Consider the following 13,963-nt stretch of genomic DNA (forward strand, 5'->3'; position numbering starts at 1 on the left):
GCCAGATAGCAAATTCACGGCTCTGAGTTTACTGTTAGGGTGTTTGCACGATAATTTATTAGAAGTAGCTAAGTGTACTAAATGGAGAATAGTCCATATTATTTTACACTCATAGATGGTTTTCAAAAACGCCAGAAATCCACAAAATGTGACATTTAATGTTATTTTGTTGTTGTTATTGTTGACTTATCTGCTCCTAGCAGCTCCCCTTTTGTGGATTCGAAGAAGAAATTGAACATCTCTACCTCCAGGTGAGGTAATACATTGTGGCTGGGCAGCCCCTGGGCAGAAATCGCCTATTTCATCTACAGACAAAAACTGTCCAGAAAAAGACACACTTACAGAACTAATAATTTCTGCCAAGTCAGAAAAATCAGTCCTTCAAAATTCTGTGTTTCAAAGGTAATACTGGGCCAGAAGGCTGAAGACTGATGCTCTTACCTTTTGCTAACAGGGGACTGTACCGATAGACAGTTATCTCTTCGACTTGTCTCAGTTCGGGAAGCCATGTTAGGCTTCCTATATTTTCAGATATTGGTCGTTCTCAGATTTCTGATGGGGTTGAAGACTAGTTATAGTCTCATAGCCCACCCAGGCTATTTAACATTGAGAATACATATTTACTTAGATAGTTATCAGATAGTATACAAGCCAGCCAAGACACAACACATAGATTTTAGGCCTTTCTTAAGCTAAGATAGATAACAGAATGTACTATTTAATTGACAAAAAATGAAGAACTGGGTGTTAGGTGTATTTTATACTTTGTAAATTATGAAATGGTAATAGTTGTGCTCAGCTTACATTTGGGAGAAAAGTTCTTTTTTAAAAAAATTAGAGAGAAAGGGTGAATTGTAGTTGTTGTCTAAATGCAGGAGAGGGCTGGCACAAGATAAGGTAAGGCCTGTGACTGGGCAGTGAAAAAGTAAGGCAGGGACAGAGTTTTTGTAAGGCAGGAGAGAGGAAAACAAAGGAGAAGAACCAGAGAACGATGACCCAGATTTGTGTGGCCTTAAGTGACCACAGGTAGCTATGAATATTTCTTAAGGGATGGACTGAAGACTCTGTTGCGGCTCTACTCATGTTCCCAGCATCCATCCCCTGTGGTTATAGTGACAACTTCCAGGAGCCCGTTAAAATCAAAACTCAATAAGCTTGTAATTTAACAATCAGATTTGTATCAGTAAATTCAAACTCTGCACAATAAACTCACAACCAACTGATGATGATATAAACTGCTCACCTAGATAAGACAAACTGTCCTGTAGAAATCCATCCCTTAAGAAATATCCACAGCTACCTGTGACCATTTAAGGCCACACGGATCTGGGTCGCCCTTCCCTGCCTCCATCTTGGTTCTTCTCTTCCTTCCTTCTCTTCTCTCCTCTCTCCAAAACTCTGTGCCCACCTTACTTTTTCACTGCCCGATCACAGGCCTTGCCTTATCTAGTGCCTGCCCTCACCTGCATAAAGTCAACATCTACAACAGGCGTTGTCTTAGCAACGGGCATTGTCTTGGTTACTTCTCTGTTGCTGTGATGACACAGATATGATAGAACTTGTGGGAGAGACTCACATGATTAAAATACATTGTATGAAATTCTCAAAGAATTAGTAACATATACTTTTTGAGACAGGGTCTCTCTATTATTGAAAATTAAATATACTTTATGGAGTGCCTTTAGATTTGAGTTTATCCCCCTTCCTTTTCTTTCCTTTAACAATTATTTTTAATTCTGGTTTTCAGAACCAACATCAGGTGGCTCAAAACTGCCCATAACTCCAATCCCAGAGGACCTGAACTTCCCAGACATGCACATAACACTCCATCCATTCAACACATTAAAGAAAAGGAGGGGGAGGGGAAAAGGAGGGGAAGGGGAGGGGGAGGGGAAAAGGAGGGGAAGGGGGAGGGGGAGGGGAAGGGGGAGGGGGAGGGGAAGAGGGAAGGGGAAGGGAAAGGGGGAGAAGCAGGGCATGGTGTTACACAGAGGAGGCAAGGTAGGCATATCTCTGTGAGTCTGAGACCAGCCTGGTCTACATAGTTAGTTCCAAGATACTCTAAAACTGACCAGATGCACTAGGTCCTCGCTCCATAAGCAGGAAGGATTCCCAAGAGTTGTTCTCAGACTAGCTGAACAGCCCAGAAGAGGCACAGCCCAGCCTCTCTGATTTGAACTGCCTAGGCCTGCACAGTAAGCCTCAGGGGCCCAGCTTTTGTGAGTTCCCATCACTGTCCGGGCAGACTTTCAGAGCCTCGGCTTTTGAGTCACTCCTGTTCCCGTAAGTCCCCCTCACCCACACTCCAAGTTGCATTGTGGTGTCTTTGATCTGTCATTGATTGTTAGCTGGGGCAAGTAGCTGATTGCTCAGATCGCTCCAGTAATAGTGTCACATGACAGAAGGTCAAAGGACAACTTGCAGGGAACCCGTTCTCTTCTACTAACTAAGTGGGTCCCATGGAATGAACGCAGATCACTGGGTGTGCAGACAGGTGCCTAAGCCCACTGATTTCCTGGATTTCTTTTTTGGGGAGCTATAGAAGTCAGAAAGTGATGGGATTTTTAAGGTACTGAAAAATATGAACAAAACATCCCATAAACAGCAAAAATGCACTCTGCGGACAAAGGTGAGGGCCGGATGTGGTGCTCCATTCTCACAGACCCGGCCAGCACATGGAGGTAACGGGAAGGGTGCACTTTCAAGGCCGGCCTGGGCTATGTAAGATCCCATTCTAACTAAAACAAATGAGTGAGACTACTTAATAAGCAAAAGTAGGGTTTTTAAATATTTTATTTATTTATTATATATATGAGTACACTGTAGCTGTCTTCAGACACACCAGAAGAGGGCATCAGATCTCATTACAGATGGTTGTGAGCCACCATGTGGTTGCTGGGATTTGAACTCAGGACCTCGGGAAGAGCAGTCGGTGCCCTTAACCACTGAGCCATCTCTCCAGCCCGCAAAAGTAGTTTTTAATCACTAGAAGAGCACACTAGTGAAAACCTTTGGCAGATTTTCTTCTGGACAGACAAAAGATGGGAAGCTAGAAATGCAGGGTGCCCACAGGATTGGTGCCCTTGGGTAAATCTAAAGGAGCATTGGTGACAGACAACAACAAAACAGAGCACAGAATAAAAACCCAAGAAAGTAAATGGAAATAAAGTATTCTAAGGTCCTGCAAAGAGGTTAAAGTACCAATTTACATGGTACCTGCGAATACCACACAAGCACACACATAAAGGGTAATTAGAAGGTGAACAGTCTCTAATCAAGGGGATTGAATAATGAAAGGACAGCGAGAACTACAAGGAAGAACAGAACAGGAGAGACAACGTGCTCAATATGCAGATGTGGTTAGCCTCCAAGTAATAGAATTAATTAAGTGGAACTGGGTAGGAAACTATAATTAAAGACAAAGATTTCCAAATAAATACACAGAAACATAAAGTAAAAAGAACTGTTTAAGACCCCAAATTGGTTCTCTGAAAATATGTATAAAATTAGTAAAAAGTGTCTCAAATGGACAGGGTAAGTGGATTTGTGTCCGAAACACAGAGGTGTAGCTCAAAGAGCTTGAACCTAGCCTTGAACCCGGGGTGTCTGGGAGAACGGCCACTGAGGTACACCGCTGAGGGAACAGAGAAGCTATTTCTGGCATTCAAGGGGCATTCAAGGCTCTTTTATGGGCCTTGGAAATGGAAAAGACCATCACTGTGCATCTCGGGCAGCAGGGAGAGCCAGACACAATAGTGGCACCTTTAGTCCTAGCATTTGGAAGCTAGAGGCAGAGGTGGATTTCCATGAGCTTAGTCGACAGAACTTGTTCTAGGCCAGCCAGGGGTAATACACAGCGAGAGACCCAGTCTTAAACAAACACTTACCCATCCACCAAGGCTAAAGGTAGGAGTGGTATTAGAGACGGTAATATGTTGGAAACATCGGGGTCAGCCCTCAGACCTCCATGAGCACCACTGCAATGTGCTACCAACGGGTGCAGGAGAAAGGTCTGCTTTGTGATGAACGTGATGAACGTGATGAACGTGATGAACGTGATGAACGTGATGAACGTGATGAACGTGATGAACGTGATGAACGTGATGAACGTGATGAACGTGATGAACGTGATGAACGTGATGAACGTGATGAACGTGATGAACGTGATGATGAACGTGATGAACGCTGGCTTGTTTGGGAATGGGAACAGGGCTGGTTGATACACCGACAAGGAGGAAGGAGGATGGGCGGGCTCAAGGGCGCCACATTGAGCAGCTGGGGTCAGCATGCTTTAGAGGAAGAATCTGAGGCGAACATTCAGAAATGAGGTTCAGAGGGTTGGGGATTTAGCTCAGTGGTAGAGCGCTTGCCTAGCAAGCACAAAGCCCTGGGTTCCGTCCCCAGCTCCAGAAAAAAAAAAAAAATGAGGTTCAGAGATTAGGGAGGCTCTGGCATCAATGGGCTAGGGTGGAAAGGTGTAGACAGAATAAAGGAAGTCTGAGGGTGTTTGGCATCAGGAGGACAGAAACAAAGCAGTGGCGTCATCTATCACGGACTCCAGGCAATGAGGAGGCTGAACCTGACACAGAGGCAGGGCCTGACCAGGAGGGGGCGAGGAGGGCACCAGTGAATAGTTTGGTTTTCTCACCAGCTAAGCCCATTTGTTTTCATTTGTGTTTTTGCTTGTGTTGTTTGCTTCCTTGGTCTTGTGGATTTTGTCTGTGGAGTCGGCTTATCCTCCCCCCATGCTGTGGTGGCTTTATTGTGGTTACAGTGTGGCCACAGGACCCTCTAGCTCAGTGCAGGTGTCTGGTCCCCTCCACAGCCTTATTGAGGAGAGGTAAGGGAAGGCCGAGGTCACACTAGGCCGTGACATCAGTCCTCGCTACCCTCTGCTGTATGGAGCCCATTTCTGTGAGCTGGACCAGCGTGCTGCAACCTCCTCTTTCCCCAGGCTCTGTAAACTCAACCATTGAGCCTGTCCTCAGCTTAGGCCCCAACAGCCCTCGTAGCAAGCTGTGTGTGTGTTGGGGGGGGGGGGGCTGTGCAGTCACAGCTTGCTGCCGTGTGCTTGAAACACAGGCCAAAGATTTAAACTAAATGAGGGTCTAATTTTCATTAGTAATCTTAACAGTTTGGGGAAGGAGTCTAGAAGCTGCTTTCAAAAACGAAACACCGGAGATCTGGGAAGATAGCTTAGTCAATACAGTGCTCGCTACATCAGAAGCATAAAGACCTCGGCTCCAGGACAGATTAAAAAAAAATGTTGGTGAGGTGGTTCCTTTAATCCCAGGGTTTGAGAAGCAGAGTAGAGAGCCAAGCAGTGACCTCTGGTGGTAGATCCTGGGACACACGCACCATACACACACACACACACACACACACACACACACACACACACCCCATACAGACAGAGAGAGAGAGAGAGAGAGAGAGAGAGAGAGAGAGAGCGCTTGGCTGTAAGGCAGGGGTGTGTAAATTTCAGCGTTTAGCAGATGTGAGACTCTTCTGGCTTCCCTAGCAGAACAAGCAAAAGAGAAAAAGAAGTAACTTAGCAATCTTCAAAGGACCCACACCCAATAGCAAAATCAACAATAAATTTGAGCACCCCCCCCCGGAAAACACAAATGCATATTTCAAAACTGCACTATCTAAAAATATCCCTGTAGAGAAAGGCAAATTAAAGCTATACTGAAAAGTCATTTTAATTTGTCAGCGTCTGGCTGGCAGCAGTGCTGACCTACCAAAAAAAGCCGATGACTCGAAGAAACGTTCCACATATTTTTGGCATTTCTCATTCCTGCACCTCTGTTCCCTCTACATGGGATGCCCTTTGACCCTTTGCCGTTGGCAGCTCTACCCCTCACTGCAAGTCATGCCTCCGAACTCATCTCACCTCCTTCAGGAACTGCCTGCTAGACTGGGCTGACTAAACCATCTCTGTTCTTTGTTTCCATGGAATCTTTTTTTTTAAATCATCTGATCATATTCATGTCTTGCTGGTTTCGGTGTTGATTTGCTTGTCCCCTTTCCCAGCGACTCTGGAGAACACCGAGTCTAATTCGATTCCATGTTCCCAAGGCCTAAGTCGTTGAAGTAAAGGATTCTTTGTTGGGCAGATGAATGCAGAACTTGTTACTACCCTCAGAGAATGCATGACGGGCTGGGCGACGCTGGGGCTGTGTGCAGCGTGTTCCGCTGGGGGGCAGTGTTGTGCAGTGAAAGGAGCTCGGTCTTGACGGGCCCTGAGGCCAGGCCCCGCACTCCAGCTAACACAGCTTCCTCCCTGCCAGATGGGGGCACACGGTCACCGGAAGACATTTGCAAAAAAGAAAAAATAAAATCGAAACAAAAACAAAACAAGACAAAAAAAAACCCTGCAGGACGAGCGTGAAGATTAAGAATAATGTATCAATGCATGGACTGACCCTGGACTCTGACCTCATAGGTAGCAATGAATATCCTAGTAAGAGCACCAGTGGAAGGGGAAACCCTAGGTCCTGCTAAGACTGAACCCCCAGTGAATGTGACTGTTGGTGGGAGGGCGGTAATGGGGGGAGGGCGGGGAGGGGAAACACCCATAAAGAAGGGGAGGGGGAGGGTTAGGGGGATGTTGGCCGGGGAAACCGGGAAAGGGAATAATATTAGAAATGTAAATAAGAATTACTCAAGTTAATAAAAAAAAAGAAATGTAAATAAGAAATATCCAATTTGGGGTTGGGGATTTGGCTCAGTGGTAGAGCGCTTGCCTAGCAAGCACAAGGCCCTGGGTTCGATCCCCAGCTCCGAAAAAAAAAAGAATAGAGAAATATCCAATTTAATAAAGATGGAGAAAAAAAAAACAAAAAAACAAAAAACAAAAAAACAACAAAAAAAAAAGAATAATGTATCAGTATCGTTGGCTGTTTTACCCTAAAGAAAGTCTTGGATTGCTTGGTTAAATAATATCAGAAACAGGCAGAAAAAGATCCAAAGACATATTTGTTTGTAATTTAGGACAGAATCTCACTCTAGCCCAAGCTAGACTGGAACTCACTCTGGCCTACATACAGCCTAAGGAGGCTTTGAACTTGTGGCAATCCTCTAGTCCCAGCCTCTAAATTTGGGGGATTACAAGAGTGGCCTCCAGACCCAGCTTCAAGAAGTATTCAAATTTCACAGCAAATGGTTGTCGGTCTGAAGTTGTTGACATAGTTCCTCACATTTGGGTACCAGAGCTTGGCGATCCCTTGAATTGGGTGTCCCATGGGGCTTAAGCGGGTCAAAGATTTGAGGAACACTCTTTGCCAGGCCCTTATTCAGCTCGATGTGCATTAAATAGATTTTTGTGCACAGGCCTGGGAAACAAGCCACCATCTATAACTCTGTTTCTATGGGGAAAGGCTTTCTGTGTTCCAAACAACCAATGTACTAATGAACTCCTGGAACACAACCTAATGTGTCGATGGGGACTGGCTGACTGGGTTTACACGGCTGAGCCAGCCGCCCAAGTGACTGCACAGTGTTGATTTAATTATAATGAGTTCTCTACGGTGACTAATCTAGCTGTGGTCTCCACAATTGACATGGAATTCTGAGAAACAGGAGAGAGTTCTGCAAAGAACCACAAAGATGATTAAAGGACTATAGGAAACCTCAACTTGGTCTCTACAGCTTGTAGAAACTCATTTGATAATAACCCTCAAACAAACAGAAGGAACATTTGATTCTGCACCGTGTCAAGGGTATTTGTCCTTGGCTAACTAGGATGGATTTGTGCAAAAGGATTCAGTGTTTGCTGGGACCCAACTCTACAGGTGCTTTATGGGCCACAATGGACTTCATGGCTTCTTCACCAGATGGATACAATTACCTCCACTTAACGGATATGGATACAGTTACCTCTGCTTAACTGGTAAGGATCTGACCGAACTGATTTGTTGAAAGAAAACTTACTTCCTGTGTATCTGTGTGTGTGTGTGTGTGTGTGTGTGTGTGTGTGTGCACATGCACATGTGTGTGTGCACGTGTGCATGTATGTGTGTGCACGTGTGTGTGTGCTTGTTTGCATGGCTGTATATGGTGTGAGTGTGAATATGCTTGTCTGCATGTATGTTTATGGTGTGATGTGGGTGTTGTGCGGGTGTGAGCTTGCTTGTTTGACTGTGTAGGTACACATAGGCCTGGCTGTTCATGCAAATGAGGCTGGGTCTCTTGCTGACCCTGGAGTTTGCCACTTGGGTCAGTTGGGTTAGCAGGCCTGCCCCAGGGATCCCTGATTTCTGTCTTCCAGGATTATAGTTGAAATCCACATGCAGGGGCCTCTGTGTAGAGATCCTGGCTCTGGTCCTCCTGCTCCCACAGAGTCCCTCCCCTGCCCTGATGAAATATCTTAAAACTAGCTCTATAGACTGTAGGTTTAAGTTCAAGCCAGATTAATCTCTAAGGCCCTCTAGCCAGCTTTCTACAGGCCTGCTCAGCACGCCGTTGAAGGCCCGTAAGCCTAGCGTGGGGAGGTAGAAGCAGGTGCTCAAGGCCAGTGCGGTCTATTGTGAGAGTTTGCCCTAAAATAGAGCAACCCTACAAATAAATAAAAATAGATAAACAAATAAATAGAATTCCATTATGCAGCCAGAGTGATTTTTTTTCTGAATACAGAGCGTCCTTCCCCTGCATAAAATAGGTCCATCCCATTCCCTGCTCCTGAGGTGAAGGTTGGGTTTATTAACATGATTGAGGCAGCTCCCTATGTTCTGGCTTCCTACCCTTTACCCTCTCCCACTCTGCCTGGTGCCCTGTCCAAAGATCTTGCTGCTTCCCATTCCTCCACACGCTGCCAACCTCTCTCTGTCCCCCAGACAGCTTCCTGTCCTCGCTGCCTCAACTGATCTATCTCTAGGCTAACTGACAGTTCTGTCCGTCCTTCCCAAGGGCGGTCTGACAGCAGTCTTCAGGCTCTCATTGCTTGTTACATCTTCACTTTGTTTTTTCAGTCAGAGTCTCTTTATTATATGGCCCTGGCTGACTTTGATCTCACAGACCTACTAGTCTCCAGTGCTTGAATTAAAGACATGTACCACGCTGCCTGGCTTACGTATAATAGTATTTATTACATGGATGACAAATTTTCCGGGCAGTGGTGGTACATGTCTTTAATCTTAGAGAGGCAGAGGCAGGTGGATCTCTGTGAGTTCAAGAGCAACCTGGTCTACATAGCAAGTTCCAGGACACTCAGGGCTTGAAAAAACCTAAATAAATAAATAAATAAATAAATAAATAAATAAATAAATAAATAAATGAATGAATGAATGTATACCAATTCAGCCATGGACATTGCCCACACCTGCCTGCCTACATCACTTAAAAATTGTTAAATATAATCATATCACAAGTTATTTTTACAGATAATACAAGACTGACATAAATATTTATCTGTCTACTCCCACCCTTGGTCTGGCTAAAAAGAGGAACCGAACTTATACTCATGACCGTGTGGCCCTTACTTATCTTTGACTACATTTCCTGGATGGGAAAGAAAGGTTTGCAGCTGCAGGAGAGTGCAGAGGATTATGGGCAAGGTCAGCTTGGCAGCAGAGTGTCCCATGGCAGGCCTCATAGAGGCCACAGTGAAAGAGAGATCAAGTGCTTCCGTTCCTTTAAGTTTAGGAACCACCTAGCAATCCACACCTCAAAGAATCGCTGTTCTGTGTGACTGTCCCAGATAAATCTCCCACCCTGGCTGATCTGGGACACCCATGGGTAAAGAAATGATTCCTTTATTCATTTTTTACTGTAATAAGCTCATTCTCTTGGTGTCCTTGGCAACAGAGAAGAACCTTTCTACAGTTCAAGGCCAACACCAGTGCTTCCTATGTCACCTTCACGTCAAGGGACCCCAGGTCAGCAAGCCCTGCTTGCAGGCCATAGAATGACTGTTCTCCTTTACTGTAAAATGTCCTCATTCAGTTCCTATTGAACCGTGGAGTCTGCAGGCAGCCCCATCTCTGTCACACAGAGCTCTGGCCAGTGCAGAGACCGACGGAATGATTACCTCATGATACAGACACGCTTTTCATTTGCCACAGTTCTCTGCTCGCATTTTTTTTCTCAATCAACAGAACTGCAGGGTTGTGACAATTCCTCCCGGTCAGCGGGCGATCTACTGAAGCTACACTTTCCGTCTCCCAGCCAAGTGCCTGGGAGTGCTTGGCGCTGTGCCTTTGAACACGTTCACTTGCAATTCCAACTGCATGGCCATGAATTTTTCTATTGAAACTTCCTATAGAATTCTAACCGGTCTGTGTCCCATTACTCCTATTAGCTAGACAGTGCTGCCCTCCGGGATGACTCTTTTGTTCCCGGAGTTTGTCCCGTTTGCTGTACCTCAGGGGCTGTGTTATTAGCTGCTGGCTTTCTGTGCAATTTTCTTTTCAACCAGTGTGTTAGTCTGATGAAGCTAAATTACATCACAGCAAGCAAGTCACCCCACATCTTGTCTTAAGTAAATAGTTTGAGGTGATGTGTTTCCACTATAATTTTTTTATATTTGTTTTATGAATATGAGTGCTCTATCTGAATGTACACCTGCATACCAGAAGAAGGCATCGGATCCCATTACAGATGGTTGTGAGCCACCATGTGGTTGCTGGGATTTGAACTCAGGACCTCTGGAAGAGCAGTCAGTGCTCTTAACCACTGCGAGCCATCTCTCCAGCCTTCCACTGTATTTCTTTTTATCCTGTGTGAGCATGTATGTGTGCATGTGTGTGTGCATATGTGCATGTGTGTGTGTGTGTGTGTGTGTTGTGTATTGAATTCAAGCCATGGCCACCATGTTGTGAGGTCAAGGGACTACTTTGGGGGTTGTTTTATTCCCCTTCCACCATGGGTTCCAGGATGTAACTCAAATCGTTGACTGATGCTACAAGGGCTTACACTTGCTGAGCCTGGCCCACGCACAGTCTTCTTATACTGGTCAGCAAACGGACCATGATGGCCGTATTCACTCCATGACCCAGACGGGCAGTGATCACTTCACTGATGTCACTGTAGGACACAAAGCTTCAGGATTCGCTGTGAAAGAACAAAGGATGAAGTGTTCATCCATCTATTGCGTGTGGGAGTGGCACATACCATACATGCTAACATTTCATCAGCCAGGACCAGTCCTATGGTTGGAATTAATCTCAAGAGACGTGTGTTCTAAAGGATGAAGAATTGGGGAGAAATCTTGGCCCACATCTAAGACCTCCCACATCAAATGAGATTCAAATTTGCCTAAGCACAAACATCTTCCTTTGCTCTTGTCCTTACATCATCCACAGGAGCAGAACATGGGGTTTTCAGCCCACTTTTCCCACACACAATGTCTCCTACAAAAACAGGAGCATTTTTCTACTCCACGGTCTAGATTGTCTATGGAAACATTAAGCTATGACCAGATTTTGGAAGAAGTTGCTAGGCAGAATGCTAAGGGCCAAGCCAGTGAAAACATGCCTTCTCTCTCCTGATAAGAATGCCCCTTCCTCTGAGTGCTTGGCATCTTGCCTTTGAACACACTCACCATAGAAGGCAGAACTGCTAGGGAAAAAACAGTCTCGTTAACTTGTGAGATTCTTGTTTCTCATCTATAGTCGACTGATCGGTCAAATTGACCAATATAACTGATAGCATGTTCAGCACGTTCAGATACAAGATGGAAATATGACTTTCCTAGGTGGCACCTAAATTATACCACGTGGCTGGGGTAGTCTAGCAGTAGAATTGCACGTTTAGCGTGTATGAGACTCGGGATTTTTAACCTGTAGTACCCTGACCTCCAAAATTGGAAGAAGACACGTCTTCTAGAGAATTTCTGACTTAGTCCCTTTTCCTGTGTCTATGATAAAATATGTCGAGAAGCAATTTAAGAGGAAAGGAGTTTGTTTTGGTTCTGTGTGTCAGAGTACAGTCCATCAAAGGGGGGAATCCAAGTGTTAAGAGCTTGAAGCATCTGGTCATAAGGCATCAAAAATAAGAAACAGGAAATACATGCCTCTGCTCAGCCATCTTTCTCCAACTCTCAGCCTCTCTGCTGGGGGTGTCTAGGTGCCGCTATGGCACCAGGAGAAGGCAGAGCAAAGGCCAGAATGGAGAGGTCACAGCCCAGGTTTCCCTTGGGTCATCAGACCCGGCTACCCATCAGACCGGAAGGGGAAAGTGGAATCTGGGACGAAGTTTGTGGTTCCCGGGTCCTCTCTGAGGATCCAGGTGTAGTGCCTGCAAAGGAAGTCAGGAACTTGGGTCTGAGGTCCTCATTTCCGGTCGGAGTATCCGAACACCAGGCAGAAAGGGGAACGAGGAGTCCAAGACAGCAGGGTCCTGTTGGAGTGGAAGTGAGCACGAAGTACCAGAAGGATAGGAGAAAAGCCTTCTTTGGGAGCCTTAGGCTTGGCTCTTTTACCCAAAGACCTTTCCCGGTGGTGATTTGTAAAGAAGCAGCTCTCTGAGACAATCCTTGCTTGTTCATACTGCTTTACAAGGTGGAGGTGAACAGATACGTTTTATTTGGTGTGAACCAGGGATTGTATACCCACTGAGGGAAGGGTGTGAGAATGCCCAGGAAGAGAAGGTCATTGGTTGAAGGCTCAAGGCTATCTAGATATCTCATTATCGTGGAGAAGAATTCCCAGTGCTATGCTGTGTGACCGAGTGCCCGTGGTCCTCGTAGATGACGGTCATGTTATGTGTCCTAGAGCAGGCATTGGCGGCTGGGAGGGGTAGTTCTGTTCCTCCTATCTCAGATCTTGGCTATTTCCTGGATGGAGCACGCCCACTACACCAATTCTTACGCCTGTCCCGTAGCAAGGTACCACGTTCCCTACAGCTAGGAAATGGTGCCGCCTCAATTAGCATAAAAAGATAATCCCCAAAGACATTCCCAGACGCCCATCTCTCGGGTTGTTCTAGATTCTGTCAAGTAGACAAAACTGACCAACGCAGCGACCCACAGAGCAAAACCAGCAGTGGCCCAGGAGGATGCTGCCTCAGCTCCTAGGGGTTCCTGTGATGCTGTGACTCTAATCCTACATCATTGGAACTCAACTCTATACGAACATGGCGGGACTCGATCACTGTTCTCCATTCTTGGTGCTTACCAAAATGGCCAACAAAGATCCAAACAAGCATGGCTTTTTAGATTCACCCAGGTCTTTCAAACAATCCATTCATAGCTGATAAGGTAACTTTGAATGATGTCCTTCGGTGTATAGTACCTGACTTCTTTCGGTGTCCCTATCTTCTATCCATACCTTAGCATAAAACTCAACTCATTCCATCAGCCCTGAGCTACTTCTGTTTCTATCCACAAGTCCTGTAGGTGACTGTGCAGCGATGAACTTACACAAGGAATCCAGTGACACTTGGATTTGCTCTAGCCTCCCGTCTCCCACCCAGTTCATCTCTGAGCTGTAGGCATTCTTCCCTTTGTATCCAGAGCCCTCCACCATGTGTTACCTGGACAACTGTGTTAGCCTCTCTCTAGCTTCCCCTGGTTTGAATTCTACTACTCTTTGTCAGAGTCCACCCTAGCCTTTAGTTCCAGGCTGGTTCTGCTAACAGCAGAGCTACAAAAGATTTACTAAAAATCATCTATGACTTCATGTAAAACTCTAAATTCCCTTGCTTGTGGTTCAAGATCCTTCCTAATGTTACAGCGTTTAAGGGCCACTGGTAGCCATTCCCACTTCTCTGGGTGCCCCTCCCTGCCCAATCCTTCTCAGTCTTTGTTTTCCTTCCACTGCCTTTTCATGAGTTGGAAGGCGTTTCTGTTTATCGATAAGACCCATCCACTCTCCGCTTTGGAAACCTGCAGCTTCTCCTTCCAGATCGACTAACCGTGTTCCTCGGTTCCCAATGCACACTGCTCATGCTCCAGGACAGCATTCATTTCTTCGCCCTACAGCAGTTTCCATGCTTCTCCTTCCCCATCACTAGAGCAGAAGCA

The 13,963-nt window shown here is 45.7% G+C and overlaps 1 non-coding gene across 1 annotated transcript; it reads left to right on the top strand.

Moving 5' to 3' along the window:
* The first annotated feature begins 6,710 nt into the window (after positions 1-6,710).
* On the top strand, positions 6,711-6,791 carry Trnaa-agc87 (transfer RNA alanine (anticodon AGC) 87). The gene has a single exon. It is a non-coding gene; the product is annotated as a tRNA-Ala (tRNA).
* The last annotated feature ends 7,172 nt before the right edge of the window (positions 6,792-13,963 follow it).

This window comes from Rattus norvegicus, chromosome 5 (genome assembly GCF_036323735.1).
Source record: "Rattus norvegicus strain BN/NHsdMcwi chromosome 5, GRCr8, whole genome shotgun sequence".
NCBI classification, from domain to species: domain Eukaryota; kingdom Metazoa; phylum Chordata; class Mammalia; order Rodentia; family Muridae; genus Rattus; species Rattus norvegicus.